General features: G+C 43.2%; 1 long non-coding RNA gene across 1 annotated transcript; it reads right to left on the bottom strand.

The window, feature by feature from the left end:
• Positions 1 to 1,784: 1,784 nt before the first annotated feature.
• Positions 1,785 to 7,957, bottom strand: LOC146763255 (uncharacterized). The gene is made up of 3 exons (XR_014952464.1): positions 5,989 to 7,957; positions 5,525 to 5,698; positions 1,785 to 4,825 (listed from the first exon to the last, which is right to left on the bottom strand). It is a non-coding gene; the product is annotated as an uncharacterized LOC146763255 (long non-coding RNA).
• Between the last annotated feature and the right edge of the window lie 5,340 nt (positions 7,958 to 13,297).

Here is a 13,297-nt window from a genome sequence, read left to right as displayed (position 1 = left end):
AAAGAAGGAAAAAAGAACCACGTTTGGCACATTTAAGATGGCACATTGGTGCCATCTTAATTGGTTCAGCCTACAAAAAGCTAAATGCTAAACAAACACCAGTTTTGTTTAAAGTAAGTCTTATTCCAGCCTATTTTAAACAGATTAGGAATTTATTAAGAACTTCGTTGAACCACTCCACACTGTCTTACAGTTTGAAAGTGGAAATATACATGCAGAAAATTCACAAGCAAGACCCATCTTGCCAGCATCTTTTGGTAAAGGCCAGATGTTCAGATGCTGAAGTATTTGCACCCACAAAATCTAAAGTTAACGCCTAAAGTTTAACTGCAAGAGAACAACACAAAGTGGTGCAAACATAGTTATTAGTGTCCTGAAAGAAAATAAATTAAAGAAAAAAGAAATCTAACTCCCAAGAGATACTTGCCAGAAGAGAGACCTTGTTAAGACATTTCTAATTGGTTATTTTTACAAAAATAACTATGAAGTATTCAGTATAATAATTCCAGATATAATGGGCTCAACAAAAAGGAGAGGTGCCTTTTTTAAAATAAATGTATTCTATTTGCTTTTTATTTGGTTTGTTTGAATATTAATTTCTTTCTAAAGTCAATTTTACAGAAGTTTTTTTATGGCTGAAAATCAGAATTCGCAACATGAACATATGAAAAGCTCTTTAAAGGACTGGATTCTTGCTGTATTTCTGCTACAGCCTGCAGCCTATACTCCAGAGAGACAGCAAAAATCTCACCATAACCAGGAATGCTTTATTAATAAATAAAAGCTTTCCTGTCATTGAAAAATATTTTCACCACAAAAAGTAACATATTTTCCATTCTAATGTTGAACATTCTCTTCAACACAGAGATGTTTTCCTCTGCGAGAGCCTTTAGCAAGATGCACACAGTGACACATCTGCTCAAGCACTGGGGAAACCACCACGGCCACCTTCATGTTGAGGCACTGCAGCACTTCTGCCCCAGGAGCTCCCATGGCCAGGATGGGACCAGTCCAGGTAAAACAGGTACTAGAACTCAAAAATGTTGAATTTTATTCATCTGGACAGGGCAGCAACTGCCTTGCCCTGCCTTCCCCTGACTGTGGCATTGAATCGTCTGTTCTGCATAGAGCATGAGCACATCTGGCCTGTGTCCTCCTGAAGGATTATTAAAGGACAGAGTCCAGAGCAGGTGAGCATGAGCACATTTGGCCTGTGTCCTCCTGAAGGATTATTAAAGGACAGAGTCCAGAGCAGGTGAGCATGAGCACATCTGGCCTGTGTCCTCCTGAAGGACTGGTAAAGGACAGAGCCCAAAGAAAGGAATGAGCTGAGCTGGGACTGACCAGGGGCATGGGCACTGCCAGGGAGTGAGGCCCAGAGCGAGGGAGGACATGGGTGCACATCCTGCACCAGCCGCTCCTGAATGCTCCCCCAAAAGCAGGGAACAACACATGGGCATGGATGAGCTCATGACTGGTTATCAGCCCTGTCACCTACACTGGTTATCATTCCAGTTACCCATCCCTGTTACCCACACTAGTCACCCATCCCGGTTACCCACCTGGGTTACCCATCCCAGTCCCCAGCCATGCCGCCCCCCAGAGCCGCTGCAGCGGAGGATGTGGCGATTGTCCAGCTGCAGGGGGGAGCACCCGCAAGCAGGAGGGGATCCCCGGGGGTGCCCAGGGAGGGAGGGGATCCCCATGGGTGCCCGGGGAAGGAGGGTATCCCCATTGGTGCCCAGGGAGGGAGAGGATCCCTGGGGGTGCCCGGGGAAGGAGGGGATCCCCGGGGTGCCCGGGGAAGGAATGAGTTTAACAGTGTCCAGAAGTGATGCCAACCCCACTATCACTGGCTGAAGCCGAGATGGCTCCTCTGAATTACCACCAATTTTCCACATGCCTTCTTTCAGGTGGGTACCTTTTTTTTAAACTCTTTTTCCCTGGCTACGTTTTAGAGTTTATTGCTGATTTTCCACTTTGTTGCTTAAAAAAACCCACAAACACTGTTACAAGACCATAGCTAAGCATCTGCAACTTATAAAACATTTAAAAGCTTTACATTTAACCTATCAATTGGCAATAAAACATACTCCAACACAAATCCACTATTTGAGACAGATGTTTGAAATATGAATGAATGTTTGAATATTCAGTTTTAAATACTCATGATAAAAGAAGCTGCAGAGACATGCCATTGATCTAATACTTGTTTGCACATTCCTTAGGGCTATGCATGAAGCATAATGGGATTTCTATGTTACTAAACAACAAAAGGTGTAAAAATGCCTTTTCAGTTGCAAACTTTGTTCATTTATTCCTGTGGCAAAAGAATGCAAATCTCAAGTCATTTTTTGTGCACTGACATCAAGTCTTTCTCACACAAAAAGTTCCTTAAAGAAACAAGAAGAAAGTTCAGAATAAAGTCATGCTTCCTCCCCCACATGTCCCTGCAAAAGAAAAAAAAAAGAAAAAAAAAAAAAAAAAAAAAAAGAAAAAAAGAAAAGAGAAAAGAGAGAAGGAAATGTCACTTAACCCAATTGTACCTGCCAGCTAAAAGCAAAGGCTAGTTAAGTGGGTGACTCTAAGCTATTAGGTATGTATGTCAGTAATAAACATGGGTTTGCAAGATCCAGGCTAAATATTTGTGTGGTTAAGCCTTCCATATTTCCACTGCAGGACTTTCTGCCCCAGCCCGGGGGTGAAGTGACAGAGCCTCTTCACAGATGCAGGTGGCAAAGCAGCTCTACATGAAGGCAAATGACAGCTGGTAACTTATAAACATGACCAAGAAGATACTCTTAAATAAAAGCACCATTCCCTGTTCATACCTCTAGTTTTGGTCTTTTCAGCCTTTCATGTGTAGAGTAGGAGAGGAGCTTTTATTTCCACAATGAAATTGAAGATATTTAAAATTAATACTAGAGCAGGAACTGAAAGAATGGGGTGGTGGGATGCATTTTCAAGGAGTGTAGGAAAACAGTGTTAATGTCAGAATCAATCCTTGAGCTATGAATAACTTAACTTCAAAGCTGATGCTAGCGTTGACTGAGCATCCTATGTCTTCCAGGAAGATAAAGCCACATATGTAGTCAAACCAATGTTTAATTCAGATTATGCAGAAAATTACAGAAACTTGACTGGAGCCAATTAACTAAGCTTTCACTGACTGATAAAAATGCCACTTCACATCCTTTCTGTGTACAGCAGGGAACAGTTTGAGAGTGCTACAATTCTGAACCACATTTGCTGACCAAACACACTTTTATGCTTAACACATCAACACCAGAATTTCAGTTATGACAGTTGATATTCTCTACCTTCCCAAATGGGAAGAATCTTTACCTCTACCAGGAACAAACCCTCATAAGCCTATATTGACTACGTAGAAGTACAGAGAATATTTTCCAGTGAAAAATATCATTTCTGTAGGAAAACCTTTGGAAAATGCGAGATACTTTGCTCAGGGACTGTGCAATGACTTCAAGGGCATGTCTGCTCCCAGGCTGACTACTGTCATTCAAGAAAGAGGCCAACTTAGGCCCTGTTCTTGCCCAGGGCCAGATTTTGGTTCACCTGTGATGCCCATGAGCCAGTCTGCCCAGGGCCCCACCAAACAAAGAACAAGGACAGCTGTCTCCCAGCTAATGTCCCTGTGAAACATCACACCTCAAGAACCTGCACTAAAAAGCTGAGCTGCCCTGACACAAAATGTTTATGATGACTCAGAAAAGTGCAATGAAACATGCCACACTTCAAAATTTAGTATTGTAACTCCATTGAGTCATGTATTTCCAAAATAACAGTTGCTGGCATTGTTAAGAGTGAACACAAAAGTATCCCTATGCAAGAATTTACAGTTAACCTACCTTAAACCTTTTGGGATCTGATTCCAAGACAGCCAAAAATTTTACAGGTAACTGATGAGGGACTATAAAAGGCTACAAGCTGGCACAGCTACACGGCAAGACAGACTGGTGACCATGCTGTGGGTGGCAATGATAGCATCTGAAGCCTGGAAAAACATCCCTTTATCCCTGCAAGGAAGAAGACAGAAAATTACACTATTGATTGAGTTCAGCTGCGAGTCTTCCAAAAGCCCTATTTCTACAGGGCTGGCCCCAGTGCTCCTTCCCAGTTCCTGAAAGATCTATTTTCTGTGTGCCAAAAGCAACTTCATCCCTGCCCTACACCTTGCCCACCCGTTTATGCAACTGCAAGTTCTTTGGGGTGAAAGAAGTGCAGGTGATGCCTCATATGGGGGTGGTGCCCCTTTAGGAGTGACAAATAGAAAGAAAAACTGTGCAGGAAGTAGCGAGAGCCTGAGAACCCTTGGAAAGAAGCAAAGTTGGGAGGCAGCTGTATCACCCTAAGTCTAAGCTCTGCCACTGGTATCACACAAATGGCATGCAAGCAATGATAGCTGCCTGCACTAAACTTCACAACAGACAGCCAGGAGTGGAGGGAGAGAACAACTGAGCTACTTCCCAAGAAATTCTGTGATTTTCCAGCTAACCATGCAGCTGTAAAACTTAAGAGTCCAGGCTGGATTATGCAATAAATCAATACTGTAGGCAGTCAACACATTTCAAAACACACTGCTGAGCTTTCTGTGGAACTTTGTCTTCTTTCACCCTCCTGTCCATTCTGTCACAAGTTTCAAGGCCTCACCGCTGCCAGTCTCGAGGGGCTGGCACTGGGCAGCACTCACTCCTCGGCCATGCAGATGCCCCGGTCCCCTCTCCTGGCACCGCAAGCCAAGAGAGACGGACAAAGAGGAGAGGAGCATTTCTTCAGAGCTCTTCCTGATGGTCAGCGTCTGACTCTGTCCGGGGGGATAAAAGGGGAGCGGATAAGTCTGTTGTTGTCAAGATGGAGAAGAATGCTTAAAAAGCCTTTGAAATAAGCAATTTCCCCTCTCATCAGTATCCTCTTGACTGCTAAGCTCCCTCCTTTGTCCCTCACCTGAATGGTGATCAGCAATGCATGATTGGCCAAGGGGCATCAGCAGAAGTGACAACACCAGCCAAAACCAGTGCGGGAAGGAAAGGCTGATCTCTAAAGCCCTCTCTGCCAGAATGGCAAAGCATGACAGCTTCATTTGTCCCACCTGTTTAGGCACAGGATATAGGATTTGGGGCCGCTCCTATTAGGCATCCCATCTCTGAAATGAATCAGAATCGAATGTGCAGGTGCCAGGAACCCCACTGCCAAACAAGCTTCCACCCTACAATCCTAAATTATATTTTTGCTTCTGTCCTCAAGGATGAGCGTGAATTGCCCTTCCACTCTGCTCGCTTGCTGTCCTCAAACATCCACACTGCAACCAAGGAGTTTCTTCTCTGCACAGTGTGCTGTACCTTCTGGTCACATTGGTCTTGTGTTTCACCCAGCTGGCACATGCCTAACAGCACCCTGAGCTAATACGGAGTTAAGGATCACCGAAAATCAGTTTCATTGCCATAGAAAAAGAGGGGAAAATTTATTCTTTAAAAAACTTCATTCCTCATTAGGGATAGCTCACCTGTGATACTTTAACATTGTTGTTGAACCTGACTGCATGAGGAAGAGTTCTCCAGAGTTGATTGCCATGTAGAGATTCTTCACTAATCCACCTCCATTCACAGAGCATAATCACCAGTGTGCTACCACATTATTTCTGAAGGGCCAGACTCCCATCTTTTAGAAGTTTTAGATGCTAGAAATAAAGTTTTAGAAAACAAGAAGGGAGTACAGAGAGTTTAAATAAAAGCAAGCAGAAATTAACAGGGTCGTTACTTTGTGTGTGTGGTCATTTTTCCTGGGGAAAAATTATATTGAGACAATTCTCTGAACAACAATGCCCTAACAAAGACATCGCATGTTCCACCATTTGCTCAAATAATTACACATCATTTAGATATTTGTCTTCTATCTCAAGGCATCACAAGGGAGTCTTAGCTTTTTGAGCACATGCAACTGCCATTAACAATAATGAGAGCTACTCACATATTCAGGATGGACAGTGCCTCTCTTGGGAATCTCTGCATTTGTCATACCTCATCTGGGGAAACAAGGGAAACGCAACAAAGGCAGACCCTAAGTCAAGGAGGATTCAGACACTGCCGTGCCATGATTGATTCTCAGCATTTCTCATCGGTGATTGCTCCCCCAGCTCCTCAGGAAACCTTACTGGGATGTTCCTCACCGTGCTCCAGAGCAGCACACCTGTCTCAAACTCCCCAGAGCTTCTCTAGCTCCAGGCTACACCACCAGGCAAACCCACATTAGCAATGAGTGAGAGTCATTTCCTGGAAATCCTGTTTCTCAAATTCACCTTGGTGGATTGGATGCAAATTTTCAGGTGGTGGATTTTTACTTTGGGCTTTTCCAAGTGTTGTGCCCACTAACAAGAACAGCACAGCAGCCAGCTGGGTTTGCTGGCAGCTTCTGTTAGGGCAGTGTCAATCAACATCATCCTCCTCCGTGGTGCTGGTGCCTTGAGAACTGACATATGCAAAGGAGAGCAGAAGTGTGAATCACACAAGTGTGGCAGCCAGGTCACACTGAGACTGTGCCAGCAGATATTTAACCCCTTCTTCTCCCCCTCCTCAGCCGTGTCACATCTGTAGCGTTCTGATCAAACTGCTCTTTGCAGCCATGCCCATGAGCAAAGTGCATTTCCACGTGCTGCAGGCTTTATTCCTGCTTGCAATTCAGCAGGAGGTCCAAGAGAGGACGATGGAGGCGTCACTGCTGAAGCAGAGGACTGGTCATCAGCGGCTTTGAGAGCTATAGCAAATTTTCCTGTTGGGAATTAAACCTTTTTCACTTTTGTTTCAGCCTCCAAAACAGCGACTGCACTACTCTCAACCCTCTGAAGGAATGCTGAGAAGGCAGCCATTCTTTCTGAAAGGCATTTTAAAAGCAGAAATGCTTGTTAGTTTTGTGTGTCTACATTAGCCCTTCTGTCATGTCCCTTCCCATGTCTCTCCAGTCCCCTGCCTTTGTTTCACACCCAAATGCTTTCAACTTCAGCTCACACCAGTGGGGCTGATAAGAGCACTCTCCCCTCAGCAATCAAGTCCAGCAGTAAAATTCATTTAGCTTAACCAAATCAACAGAATTTCAGTGGGACATTTTAAATAGCTTAAGTTACAGGCTCAACCTTACAAACTGTTATATAATTATCACAATTTTTCATTTTTATCAGTAGTCTCAGTGCCCAGTAGATAGAAACAACACTGACTTCCAGGGCTGCATCTCCCAAATCGAGGGCTGCTCAGAGCAAATCCCTCCCTCCAAATGCCTGCTGTAATAATGTGCAGCACTGCCTCATGTCCTAAGGAGTCCTTTGCTGACACAAACTGCTCATCTAAATATACCCGTTTTCCATGGCCAACGTGGTTAATAAATAGTGTTTCCTTTATTTGTACCATTCCATAGGCATTATGAAACCTGGCAAAGAACTTTCTCCAGAGCAAAGTTAAGCCAGTTCTGGTAAAGAACTTTCTCCAAAGCAAAGTTAAGCCAGATTCATGCTGCTCCAAAGTGCTGATTCAGCTTTCTGGTCGTTTATCACTCAGAGGAAGACACCGCTGTGCAACTGAAGAGAACAGTCCAGGACACTCCAAAGAAGAAACGCAGTATTCAAAAAAAAAAAACCAAAAAACAAAACAAAACAAAAAAAAAAAAAAAAAACCTTACCTTCTTTTTCACCTGTTATCACAAAATCAGAGCTTACTTAAAAAAAAATTATTTCAGAGGAAAACGGCGTCCAAGATCACAATGCCATATTGAATTCTTTCCCAAGCTCAATAAACTATGACTTATAAAACTTGTAAAATCTTTACTAGACTCAAGACAGCTCCACATGTGTCTGTGGCAAGAAGAATGGAACCTTTTGCTAAGCATGTGCTAAGCATTGCCTCTTGGCTGGAACAACTCTGCCCATCCCAACACAGGTCTCACGCTGCCGGCTGCAGTCTGGGGCTCTGAAGCTCTGCCCTGGTGCAGCCCCAGCGCTGGGTGCTCAGCCTTTGCCGGCAGCACTGCACGGGCACAGCTCCCAGGGACTGCAGCCCAGCCGGGCACTCTGCTCGTCCCGGGCGGGGAGCGCGCCGCTGCCGGGCACAGCGAGCACCGAGAGCATCTCCGGCTGCGCACGCTGCTCCGCCCGGCCGGAGCCCGGCACCCGCCGTCGTCTGCAGAACTTCCCGAGAGCAGTCACAGGAAGGAAACGTGCTTACTTGTGGCTGCATCAGCCATTAAACATATCCCACTTGATTCCCTGTAAAAGATTATTAAGAATGATCTCTCCTTAACCCAAAAGGCATTTGCTCTTTTGAAGCCATCCTACAACTCTTGATTCCCAAGAGCAGAAGCATCCTGTGTTAATACTATTTGGAATAATCTGCTAAAACATGGAAGTTACAAAAACTTTGCTTGCATTTGCTCAGAGCAGCTTTTTAGCTTTAAGGAGAAGCCGGTGATTTTGAGCTGCAGAGACGCAGAACAAAGTCACTGATGTTTCCGTAGTCTGCTGAGTTCCATCTCCAAGCACAACACTTTATAATAGCACAGGACTGGATCTGCTGAATGGGAAGTTTGCCCATCACACCTTTAAGACGTGCTGGTCCTGACTTGGACGTGGGAGGAAGTTGTACATCTAAGACCAGCTGAATGCCCCACTCTTTTATGACAATCTCTCCAGCTCAATTCTATTTCCTACTCTAAGACACTTAGGATCCTAAATATTTATTTTTAAAAGTCAGATGTGCCACAGAATGCTTCCCACTTCTTGTGAGCACAAGAGATGTTTTCTACCATTAAATACCTTTTTTAAAAAATTGTTTTTTCTTCTGACAGTCGACCCAATGCTATTTACAATAAATAGACATTTCCCCCGTTGCATCTCTGCACAGGCTTAACACTCTTAACTAGTTAACTGTTAACTAGTCTTATGGATTTGACTGATTTTTGGCAATAATTTCTTTCCCCACATTGTAAAACCTTATATTTTCTGAGGCTGTCCCTAACACTGTAAAATATTCTATAGAACCCAAGTAATTTACCTTGGAGTACAGCAATGCTCAAGATGGTCTGACTTGTCTTTAGCATGTGGTGCACTATAAACCATTAATATAGAAGCAATTCTCACTGTATATCACAAGCACTTTCCCTTGCTGGGGTGGATTTTTTGAAACTGGGAAGTCTTCTCAACAACCTACACAAGGAGAACCTTCAGGAAACTGAGCACTGTATCACCATATTTATCCTACACCTCCCTCAGCTCAGATGGAAAGAGGACAGAAAGACAAAAAAGAGTCTGCTTTCTCACAAGCCAAAAAAAGATCTCTCACATCTAAAAGAAAACAGTAGGGCAATCTGGGAACTCCAGTGCATTAGAAGATGAAAGATAAATTGTGTTCTGTGAATGTCACACATGTTGTTGTTATTATCTCTAAGAGGAGGACCCCATTGTGCTAAATACTACACATGCTCAAGCTAACAGGCTGTTCCTGTCCCAGAGGCCTCATAACCCAAGAGCAGCAGTATTGTTGCCTCCTTTGTATGAAGGGGAAGTGGGACACCAGAAGATTCAGTGACTTGAACAAGTTACTCAATGAAACAGCAGATCTGAGAACTGAACCCAGATCCAAGTCTCCTTGTCATGATTTAATCCTTACAGTGTTCAAAATCAATTTTAGTTAAGCAGCATCTAAGCTTCCAATTGGCACCCATGATTGTTTCTCCTTCTACAAAAATTTTGATTTATTGTTCATTCCTTCATTGATTTTAGATTCCTGTAAAACTCATCTTTAAGATATATGTCCAAAAGATACAACACAGCCACAAAATGGAACATTTCTACAAGCAGATTACTTCCACATTCAAATTCAGAGTACTGACATCTATCTTTAAACAGGCAGTTCAAAAAAAAAAAAAAATACACAGAAAGCCCCCATTACATGGAAGTACACACAGTAGCAGTATTGTCCTTCACAGGTGATCACGATTTTGTCCTATAACAATACTAAGAGAGTGATTATTATGCTGCCCATGAGTGCAACGTTAAGAACTGAGGTGCTCAAAACTGACTGAAAAATCAAGGTAGTACAAACCAGGAGATGGGTACCTAAAAAAACCCAACCCATTAGCTATCCAAGCCAGTGGCTTTAAATTCCTGCCTAATTTCATATATGAAATTACTGGTGAAATCACACGCTAAGTTACCTAAACATTTGTCTATTTAATATTTGCACCTAAATCGGTATTTCAAAAATCCTTAAAGTGTTTTCTTTTCTTGGGAAATAAGAGAAAAAGGTACTCTAAGTCTTAAAACAGAGTGAGGAGGGATGTATGTTTTTTGGAGGTGCACAGAACAATATTAGAAATTCTATACATAAAAATAATGTGAGAGCAAACTCACTAGTGTAGAGAAGCTGAAGAGATGCACACTGCGGAACTGTGACCTTTAGAAGAGTTAACTGGGTCTTATACAAGAGCTGAGGTAGAAGAATACATTTATAAGGCAACGAGAGAGACAGAAAGCTCCACCCTGGGGAGCCATGAAGTTTGTGCAGGGTGAAGAAAATTTCTAACGAAGTTGCAGCACTTTGGGACGGGAGAAGAGCGATCGTCTCGCCAAGCTGGATGGCTCTGCCGGGCTGGAATGTCCTCCCTCGCAATCCAAGGCTTGCGTCAAGTGCAGCAAGCTCTTCCAATTCTTTTAAAGACAGTGTTGGCAGAGTGAATTCTGCTCCCATCCAGTGGGCTTTGCAAGGCTCCGTGAGACAGCACTGGGGTTTGTTCTCAGGGTGATGAGACCGGGCTCTGGCCGCGTTCTGAGGGAGCTGCTCAGAAAAGCTCACAGTGCTGGAGGAAGGAGCAGAGGCCTCCAGCAGAGCAGATGCTCCTGGGCTAAGCTGGAGGTCACCACGGGGACCAGAGCAAAACTCTCACCACGTCTGAGAAAACAACACATTCAGCTCTTTAGAGAACTGAATTCGTCCTTCTGGAAGAGACACTGGGCAATGCCTCCTGTGCAGCTCATGGGATGAAATGGAGCAAGAGCTAAATCAATACCAGAAACTGAGATTACAGTGAACATCTTGGAAGTGCATGGCCGTGGACTGCTCTTCTCACCAGCAGCACCAAGCAATTCTCCTAACCCCAGTTTCAACTCACTGAACTCTATTTGTTCTTATTCTTTTCTTTGCCTCAAGAGTGCATTTATTTCCTCCTTTTTACAAAGAAAAAAGTACATAGGGCTACCTAATGTTGCCAGATGCTGTATTTGACAAACTGGGAATAGTAAAATTATGTTGAATTACTGAATCGGCTCAGAAAAATTTCCCTGTTTATGGCTGACATTTCAGCTTGGTCTCTTCAGACAGGTTTCTGGCTTTTCAGCAAGAAACCCTAAACCAAATATTTTCAAACACTACCTCAAGAAAATGAAATTTGCAGAGTTTTTCTTTGGAGAGGTCTTCTTTAAAAATAATTTTTAAAAACCCAAGCCAAAACAACAGCAAAAAAAAAGAAAAAAAAACACAAAAAAACCCCACAAAAACCCCCCAAAACCCCCAACAACAACACTAAGACCCCAAACAATCAAACCCATAAAGTTTGTTTTCTCCTCTTCAAAAAATAGACCATTTTCTTGTTAAATGGTTTCAAGGACTAGCAAAGTAGGGAAATTTCAAGTAACTCTAGACAGTAGTACTAGGAAAATCACCCTTCCCATGCAAATTTCTCTCCAATATCAGCAACCCCATATCTTTATCCTCCATTGAATGAAAGTACACGTGGAAATTAACAGAAATTTCTGCCAACATGTTCCCTTTCTCCAGGGAATGCTGCAGCAGCTCAAAATCTGCCTTCACTGCTGAAATGCTTCAGTTATTATTTGGAAAGCAACATGTAATTCCTTCATTGCCATGTTTGTGAGAAAGATCTCTCTCTCAATCTTCTCCTTGCCAATATATCATCCAGTGTTTAGGAGGGAAAATAAATAAAATAAGAGAAACATTGCATTCTCCCCAAGGAAAGTCAGATCTGGGACACTGAGAGGAAAAAATAATTGGTCCCATTATTATCATTGTGTCTAGCTTTACACTTAAGGGAGAAATATGTCTGAATAGCTGGTTCCATCAGCAATGCAGATAGAGGAGAAATTCCCACAGTGTGAGTAAGTCTTCACACGCTTAGGGAACGTGACCACACACAATACACATGGCAGTGGAGAAGAACAAAGCAGCCTCAGGAAGTGTCCCTGATTGTTTCGGCTGATTAGGGACATATGCCAACAAGCCTCGAGTTGTTGAGGGAAGCTTTGCAACTTGGGAAGGTCAAATTTACATAACACAATTAAAGATACCAAGTTGTTTGGGTCCATATAAAACTCACATTCAGAACAATGTAAGGTACAAGTTTAAGACAATTTAGTTGTTTCAGACCAGTTCAACCAAGGGAGAGCTTTATCATTCAGGTTGAATATGCAGGGAAGAGGTTAAAAGTTGGTTACTAATGTAAAAAGCTAATTTACATTAACACCATCCACTTGTTTTGGAATCAAACCACACAGACTTCAACTAGTTCCAGCAGTTTTAGAAAACGGCATTAAACCAGCATGAACATCAGGCCTTGAAACAAAAATACTGCCTATTACTTTTTTCAAAAGTCACCACACAGACCTAAATATTTTTGGATCAAACAAACCACCTGAAAAATAACTGCACTGCAGTTAGCAGGAATTTGCCAGGCTGGTGCTCTTCCAACAGAGAAGCCAGAACTGCCCATCCCAGGTGTGAAGGCTCAGTCTCCTCAGTCCCAAAGGCTTCCCTGAGCTCTGCAGAGGGGTGCAGTCTGCAGCTCTGCTGCGGATGGCATCACTCAGAGCATCACCTGGAGATCAGCACTGCAGCATCACCTCGGTGCGGGGCCAGCAGGGCCAGGGGATGCCTCGAGAACAGCACCTCCTCCAGGACTGCTCCTGCCCTCCTCCCCAGGCAGCCTGCCCAACAGAAAGGAACTACATTTCCCTGCAGATCGTTCAGACTTCTGCAGAGAAGCATTAAAAAGAGCCACGGTGGTTTAAAAAACCCAACAAGATAAACTAAACACGGTACTTGGAGAAAAATGTAAGGCTTCCTGTAAATTAAACTGAATCTTTTTACATAATAGATCGCTCACAGCTATTTGTAAGGAAGTGACAAAGCTGCTGCAGATCTTAAGACATTGTAGCGAGGTTCACAGATGCAGTTATGTAAATATTTTCTGACAACTCAGCTGCTACCGAAAACATTTTTGAAGT

The sequence above is a fragment of the Lonchura striata genome, chromosome 4A (assembly GCF_050655825.1).
Source record: "Lonchura striata isolate lonStrDom1 chromosome 4A, ASM5065582v1, whole genome shotgun sequence".
Taxonomy (NCBI): domain Eukaryota; kingdom Metazoa; phylum Chordata; class Aves; order Passeriformes; family Estrildidae; genus Lonchura; species Lonchura striata.
The sequence above is the reverse complement of the archived record's forward strand: the minus strand, read 5'-3'. Positions and strand labels throughout refer to the sequence as shown.